The following is an 8798-nucleotide window of genomic DNA, read 5'->3' as shown; positions in this document are numbered from 1 at the left end:
GCACTAAGACTGACTCTGGAACTTTTTTGTTTTGTCCACAAAGGATGTTATTTTCTCCTGAGGGAGGGATGTAATCTGGGAAACTGAGTCCAGGATCACTCCTAAAGATGTCATTCTGGTTGATGGGATTATGCATGATTTCTTTAGGTTTATTATCCAGCCTAGGTCTGAGAACCAGCGTATCAGGTCGTTGGTAAGGCTGGTTGTTTCCAGTTCCGAGGATCCTACAACCAGGAAATCGTCCAAGTATGGAAATATTTTTATTCCTTCTGCTCTCAGGGGGGATATCATTTCCACTACGAGCTTCGTGAATACCCTTGGGGCAGAGGAGATTCCAAAGGGTAACATGGTGAACTAGAAGTGTTTTATTTCTCCCAAGCTGTCCACTAGGGCGAATCTGAGGTACTTCCGAGATGTCTTGTTTATGGGGACGTGATAGTAAGCTTCCTTTAAGTCTATGGACGTCATGAAGTCTCCGGCTTTGATCAAAGGAATGATGGATGTTATGGATTCCATCCTGAACTTTCTGTATGTGACAGCTTTGTTTAGTCCCTTTAAATTTATAATAGTGCGGAAGGTACCGTCTTGTTTCTGCAACAGAAATAAACTGGAATAGTAACCCCTTCCTCTTTCCATACTGGGGACTTCTGTTACCACTCCTGAATCTATAAGCTGAAGGACCCCATGCCAGATTTTTTCTAGAGTTTTAGGGCTGTGTGATGTTATTTTGAACTTTTTTGGAGGGGCTGAGGAAAATTCTATCCGGTAGCCATTTCGTATGATGTCTAAGGCCCACGGATTTTTGGTGACGGATTCCCACCGGGACAGAAAATTCCTCAGTCTTCCCCCTACTCTGGCGTCATTGTTTATCTGACTGTTTATTCTGGGGGTTGAGAAGGAAACCTCTGCCTTTCCCCCCTTCTGCTAACTCCACCTATCCGACTTCCCTTTGCCCCTATAGGGTCTAGTCTGGGAATTGAAGGAACGAAAGGGCTTCTTTTTATTTTCCTCTGGAAACCCCTTTTTTTTATCAGCAGCCTATTCAAGAATGGAGTCTAACACGTATTCCCCATAGCTTGGCTTTTGATGTTCTATCCCCTCCCCAGGCTTTCATCCACAATGCCCTTCTAGCTGAATTGGTAAAGGGCAGCATCCTTGGCTGCGAACCTCACCGACTCCGCTGAGGCATCCGCCAAGAAGGCAGTGGCTGATCTGAGGAGTGGAATAGAGTTTAATATTTCCTCTCTTGGGGTCTTGTTTTTGATATGGTCTTCCAACTCATTGAGCCAGAAACACATAGACCTAGCAACCGACGTCGCAGCTATGTCGGTTTAAATACCAAACATAGATGCCTCCCTAGGATTTTTTTAGAAGTGAGTCGGCCTTCCTTTCCATTGGGTCCTGTAGTTGTGACGAGTCTTCGAATGGGAGGGAGGTCTTCTTGACTACCTTAGCTACCTGGATGTAAATTTTTGGGGTTTCATTAAACAGTTTGACATCTGTCGGATCGAATAATAGCCTATTCCTGAATTCCCTGGATACCCCCAGTCTTCTCTCAGGGTCCGTCCACTCATCCAGTATCATATCTTTTATGTTTTCGTTCACTGGAAATACTTTTAGTTTTTTGGCTCTTAGTCCCCCAAACATCTCATCCAGGACAGATCGTGTTTTTTTCACCTCCTCAATACCCATGGTTGCTCTGACAGCGCCCAATAGCTCCTCCATGTCCTCGGAAGAGAAAAAATATTTTTTACTATCTTCCACAATTTCACCCTCTGATAGAGCGTCAATATCAACGTTCTGTCTAGAGGTGGAGGCCTCCTCGTCCCTATCCTCTGAATCAGAGGAGGATGGGACAGACATTCTAGGTTTTTTCGCCGGAGGTGTAGGAGGGACTGATCTGAGAGAGGCCAGGGAGGACTTTATTTCAATCTGAATTAGTGATTTGACCTCCAAAACTTGGCAGAGTTTCTTTTTATGATTCTCAGGAAGTCTCTTGCTACAAGTCGCACACCTATGAACTTTAGTTCTTGTTCTGAGCTATTTAACTCCCTATAAGAGAGGAGCAACCAGGTATCAATAGACATGATAATGAAACAAGTCAATATGATACATCATTTTCTCTCTCCCCACAGGGGAACTCACGGTTGGAGTAGCCGAGGGGGCTTCAGATTCCATCTGGACTGCAAGGGCGTAAGGGGCGTCAGGGACAGACATCTGTGGTTTGTCTGCTCAAGGAGGAAGACCGGTTGTATGCCACAGCTATTCAAACTTGCCGCTTCTAATACTCAGTGCGGCGTCTGACGTCATCCCGGTGCGCCCCGGTCCAAGCTCCGCCCCTTCAGCCTCCTGCGGGCCCGGAGCAGAATGTAGCGCTGAGGCTTCATCCAGCAGTCGGCAAGCAGCATTCTCTGCTACGGGTGGTCAAATTCCTCAATGCAGGGAAGGGGGACTGATGCTGTGGGGAGAGATGCAGGCTCCTGCAGACAGGAACGAGATCAGCTCCACATGTATCCTCTGCCCAGCTTTGGACTCGACCGCAGGAGGGCAGAGGAAGAGGACACAAATCCCCAATAAAAAGGTCTTCACCTCCATCAGTATGGCTCTCTGTGAGGTGCCCCCGTAGGTTCAGGAAACACTGAGGGTGAGAGTGGGTGGTGGCCTTTTAAACTCTCTGTGTTCCTGCCCCTACAGAGGTCAAGGGGTCATAATAGAGCCGTCATGGTGGACGAAATGAAAAGAACGGATTAATCTGCTGGCGTTTACTCAGACGCTGGCACTCACATTCTTTCCTCCGGAACCAAAACCCTTCCAATGCACCAGAAATTGAAGGGTGCGACGGACAAAGCGAGAATCAACAATTTCTGCTACCTGAAACTCCAAATTGCCATCGACAATAACTGGAGGGGGCGGTAACAGTGATGGTTATGGAGATGTGACATACTTTTTGAGCAACGATTTATGAAATACGTTATGAATTTTCAATGTTTGAGGTAGCTCCAAGCGAAAAGCCACAGGGTTAATGACAGCGACTATTTTGTAACGACCAATAAACCTAGGATCCAGTTTCCAAGAGGGAACTTTTAACTTAATATTTCTAGTCGACAACCACACATAGTAATTCAGCCCTAGGTCCGAACCTGGCGAACATTTCTTATCAGTGTGGGGATTTGCTCTGGTCGTTAGGGTAAGCGGGGGCAGTACAGAGGCAAAATACAAGTTCGTAAGTCAAACGTCAGTGTTTATTCACACATGATGCCAAAAACAAAACGTCACTTTCACAGTGTTGCTGTTACTTCACATCCAATGGCAAGTTAATATAACAAAAGTCACCTTGGTGGCAGTTCTGCTTCAGAAAGTTCAAATACAGGCTTTAGACGGCCTGTTCCCCTGACACACGGGTCTCCTCTCTCCAGCCCAGCACAGGCCTCAGATCCCAGCACACAGACCTCCTGAGCTCCATTGTCAGACAGAGGTAATCCTCCTCTCCACGATGATTCCTTGTACCTTCTTACATCAGCCATACGTTTATATCTGCCTCCCATATTTTTCAAATTGCTTTGAACCTTCTGCCATACAGAGGAGAGTGACGACGTAAACCGTTCTTCTTCAGGAATCCCAGAAGGCTCCCCCTCACTGAAAGTACAAAATTGAGGATGAAAACCATATGCACCAAAAAATGGTGACTTACCCATTGATTCTTGACAGCGATTGTTTATAGCAAACTCTGCTAAAGGTAAGTACAGTAAGATGACTATTCCTCCTGATTTTCAGACACAAAACACCTAAGGTAAGTCTCTAGGTTTCGGTTGGTGCGTTCAGTCTGGCCTTTTGACTGCGGATGGAAGGCTGAGGAAAAAGACAAATGTACCCCCAGACGAGAACAAAAAGCTCTCCAGAATTTACAAATAAACTGGGTTCCCCGAACCGAAATATCAGATGGGACCCCGTGAAGCTTCACAATTTCACTGATAAAAACCTGAGCCAGGGTTTTAGCATTTGGCAACGCAGGTAAAGCAAAGAAATGCACCATTTTACTGAACCTTTCTGCAACCACCAGAATAACAGTTTTACCCGCAGATACAGGTAGGTCAGTGATAAAGTCCATTGACAGGTGTGTCCACGACCTGTTGGGAATGACCAGTGGTAACAGGGGCCCTGCCAGATGAGTATGAGAGACTTTAGTGCGTGTATAGGTTGTAAAGGTGGACACTAAATCAACTACATCCTGATGCAACCTCGGCCACCAAAAACGACGAGACAATAGGTTGCCCTACTACCTGGGTGCCCAGAGAGTGTAGAGGTATGATGTTCTCTTAATATTTCAAGGCGGAAGTTTGAAGGCATAAAAAACTTTCCTGGGGGGCAGGAGACCGGGGTGTCCCCCTGAGCTTCCAACACCCTCCCCTCTAGTTCTGAATGTAACTCAGAGACAACCACCCCGTATTGTAAAATCGGCACCGGATCAACAACCTCACCCCCTCCAGGAAAACTTTGGGATAACGCATCAGCTTTGGTGTTTTTTGCCCCCGGATGATAGGTGATAACAAAATTAAACCTGGTAAAAAACAAAGACCACCTAGCTTGTCTAGGGGTAAGACGTTTAGCAGATTTAAGGTACAACAGGTTATTATGATCTGTAATCACCATGACAGGATGAGCTGCCCCCTCTAAAAAGGACACCATTCCTCAAATGCTGATTTAATAGCTAAAAGTTCCCTTTTGCCTATATCATAATTTCGCTCAGCTGTCGACAATTTCTTAGAAAAGAAAGCACAAGGACGCCATTTCCTTGGAGACTGGACCCTAAGACAGTACAGCCCCCACCTCTGATGCATCAACCTCCACAATAAAAGGTTGAGAAACATCCGGCTGGTGCCGTGGTGAACCTCTCCTTCAGAGAGGAAAAAGCCAGTTTAGCAGTGTCAGACCATTTAGAAAAATCAGTCCCCTTTTTAGTCATGTCAGTAAGGGGTTTGACAATCACTGAATAGTTCTAAAACATTTTCTAAAGAAATTGGCAAAACCCCAAAAATGCTGCAGCGCTTTCAGGTTCTCTGGAAGATCCCATTCTAGAATGGCACAGACCTTCTCTGGATCCATATGGAACCCCGAAGCCAATAGCAGATACCCCAGGAATTGTACCTCCTGTATGGCGAATAGTGATGGCCCGAACTACAAACCGGATTCCAAAAAAGTTGGGACACTAAACAAATTGTGAATAAAAACTAAATGCAATGATGTGGAGATGGCAAATGTCAATATTTTATTTGTAATAGAACGTAGATGACAGATCAAACATTTAATCCAAGTAAATGTATCATTTTAAAGGAAAAATACATTGATTCAAATTTTCACGGTGTCAACAAATCCCAAAAGAGTTGGGACAAGTAGCAATAAGAGGCTGGAAAAAGTAAATTTGAGCATAACGAAGAACTGGAAGACCAATTAACACTAATTAGGTCAATTGGCAACATGATTGGGTATAAAAAGAGCTTCTCAAAGTGGCAGTGTCTCTCAGAAGCCAAGATGGGTAGAGGATCACCAATTCCCACAATGTTGCGCAGAAAGATAGTGGAGCAATATCAGAAAGGTGTTACCCAGCGAAAAATTGCAAAGACTTTGCATCTATCATTATCAACTGTGCATAACATCATCCGAAGATTTAGAGAATCTGGAACAATCTCTGTGCGTAAGGGTCAAGGCCGTAAAACCATACTGGATGCCCGTGATCTCCGGGCCCTTAAACGACACTGCACCACAAACAGGAATGCTACTGTAAGGGAAATCACAGAATGGGCTCAGGAATACTTCCAGAAACCATTGTCAGTGAACACAATCCACCGTGCCATCCGCCGTTGCCAGCTGAAACTCTACAGTGCAAAGAAGAAGCCATTTCTAAGCAAGATCCACAAGCTCAGGCGTTTTCACTGGGCCAGGGATCATTTAAAATGGAGTGTGGCAAAATGGAAGACTGTTCTGTGGTCAGACGAGTCACGATTCGAAGTTCTTTTTGGAAATCTGGGACGCCATGTCATCCGGACCAAAGAGGACAAGGACAACCCAAGTTGTTATCAACGCTCAGTTCAGAAGCCTGCATCTCTGATGGTATGGGGTTGCATGAGTGCGTGTGGCATGGGCAGCTTGCGTGTCTGGAAAGGCACCATCAATGCAGAGAAATATATTCAGGTTCTAGAACAACATACGCTCCCATCCAGACGTCATCTCTTTCAGTGAAGACCCTGCATTTTTCAACAAGATAATGCCAGACCACATTCTGCATCAATCACAACATCATGGCTGCGTAGGAGAAGGATCCGGGTACTGAAATGGCCAGTCTGCAGTCCAGATCTTTCCCCTATAGAGAACATTTGGCGCATCATAAAGAGGAAGGTGCAACAAAGAAGGCCCAAGATGATTGAACAGTTAGAGGCCTGTATTAGACAAGAATGGGAGAGCATTCCTATTTCTAAACTTGAGAAACTGGTCTCCTCGGTCCCCAGACGTCTGTTGAGTGTTGTAAGAAGGGGAGATGCCACACAGTGGTGAAAATGGCCTTGTCCCAACTTTTTGGGGATTTGTTGACACCATGAAATTCTGATTTTAACATGTTTTTCCCTTAAAATGGTACATTTTCTCAGTTTAAACTTTTGTTCCGTGATTTATGTTCTATTCTGAATAAAATATTAGAAGTTGGCACCTCCACATCATTGCATTCAGTTTTTATTCACGATTTGTATAGTGTCCCAACTTTTTTGGAATCCGGTTTGTATTCGCTGGTGAACAGTTCTTGGCGAACATAGCTTGTTCGCGTTCGCCGCAGCGGGCGAACATATGCGATGTTTGGTCCGCCCCCTATACATCATCATAGAGTAAACTTTGACCCTGTACCTCACAGTCAGCAGACACATTCCAGCCAATCAGCAGCAGACCCTCCCTCCCAGACCCTTCCACCTCCTGAACAGCATCCATTTTAGATTCATTCGGAAGCTGCATTCTCAGTGAGGGGAGGGACAGTGCTGCTGCTGATCTAATAGGGAAAGCGTTATCTAGGGCAGTGTTCTGTGTCCACAGACTCATCTGCTGTAAGGACAGCGTCCTGACAGCACCCCAAAAAGCCCTTTTCAGGGCTGGTACATCAGTCTGCTTCTTTTTTTTTTTTTTATATACAGTACGGACTAAAAGTTTGGACGCACCTTCTCATTCAAAGAGTTTTCTTTATTTTCATGACTATGAAAAGTGTAGATTCACACTGAAGGCATCAAAACTATGAATTATATACATAACAAAAAAGTGTAAAACAACTGAAAATATGTCATATTAATAAATAAAACTCTTTGAATGAGAAGGTGTGTCCAAACTTTTGGTCTGTACTGTATATATATATTGAATTGCAGTTGCCTGCCTGTGTGTGAGAGGCTGCAGGCTCAGTCACAGACAGTAATGTGTGCACACCATTCATACAGGGTGTGACAGAAAATACCTTACAGATAAAAAAAATTCTATTTAATATTTTTCTGTGATATAATCCCAGTTGCAAGCCAGTGTGTGTCTGGCCCCAGACTGTACTGTGGCCACTGGCTAGGCCTCCACTCATACCATTACAGGGTGTCACTCACTCACAAATACCTTTCAGATAAAAAAAATGATATTTAAGATTTTTCTGTGATATAATCCCAGTTGCAAGCCAGTGTGTGTCAGGCCCACACAGACTGTACTGTGCCCACTGCCCACCACTTATATAGGGTGGCACAGTACCTTGCACGCATAGTACCACTTATCTAAAAAAAAAATGACAGGCAGAGGCAGGCCACCCCGCAGGGGCCGTCACGGTCGTGGTGCTGTGATTTCCACTGGCCCTGGAATAATGCCCAGTGTTCAGAGGCCACGTACACTGAACCCCAAAAATTCTGAGAAAATAGTTGACGGGCTTACACAGGACACCCAATCTTCAACAGCTTCCGCTAAGAACCTTGACGCACCATTCTCCTCCAGCTCAGCTTTGGTCACCTGCTCTCAAGTTACCACTCTCCCGCCGCCGCCACCAACACCACTACCACCACAGCCACCACAGCCGCTTCACTTGATCTCTCAGAGGAGTTATTTACACATCAGTTGGATGAAATTAGTGATGCGCAACCATTATTGTCAGAGGATGTAGATAACATGGATATGTTTCAGTCAGGCAGCATTACACACATGGACGTACAGTATGCCACTGTTGCCACCAACAGAATGCCATCATTGCAAAGCTCAGCAGTGTGGCATTTTTTGTGTGTGTCTGCCTCGGATAACAGCAATGCCATTTGCAACCATATGTGCCAAAAGAAACTGAGTCATGGGAAGTCCAACACCCACCTCGGTACAACTGCTTTGCGAAGGCACATGATCTCACATCACAAACGCCAATGGGATCAACACATAAGTACAAGCAGCACACAAGCTCAAAACCACCATCCTCCTCCTGGTCCAGCATCTTCAGCCACGTCAACCACTGCTGTCCTCCTTGCATCCTCTCAACTACCCGCCACTCCGCCTCTCACCTTCAGCAGTTCCATCTCATCTGCCCACAGTCAGGTGTCTGTAAAGGAAATGTTTGAGCGTAAGAAGCCAATGTCACAGAGTCACCCCCTTGCCCGGCGTCTGACAGCTGGCTTGACGGAACTCTTAGCCCGCCAGCTTTTACCATACCAGCTGGTGGAGTCTGAGGCCTTCAAAAAATTTGTCGCTATTGGGACACCACAGAGAAAGGTACCCGGACTAAATTTTATTTCAAAAAAGGCAATCCCAAACCTGTA

This window comes from Bufo gargarizans, chromosome 1, assembly GCF_014858855.1.
Source record: "Bufo gargarizans isolate SCDJY-AF-19 chromosome 1, ASM1485885v1, whole genome shotgun sequence".
Classification (NCBI taxonomy): Eukaryota; Metazoa; Chordata; class Amphibia; order Anura; family Bufonidae; genus Bufo; species Bufo gargarizans.
This window is presented reverse-complemented; position numbering follows the sequence as displayed.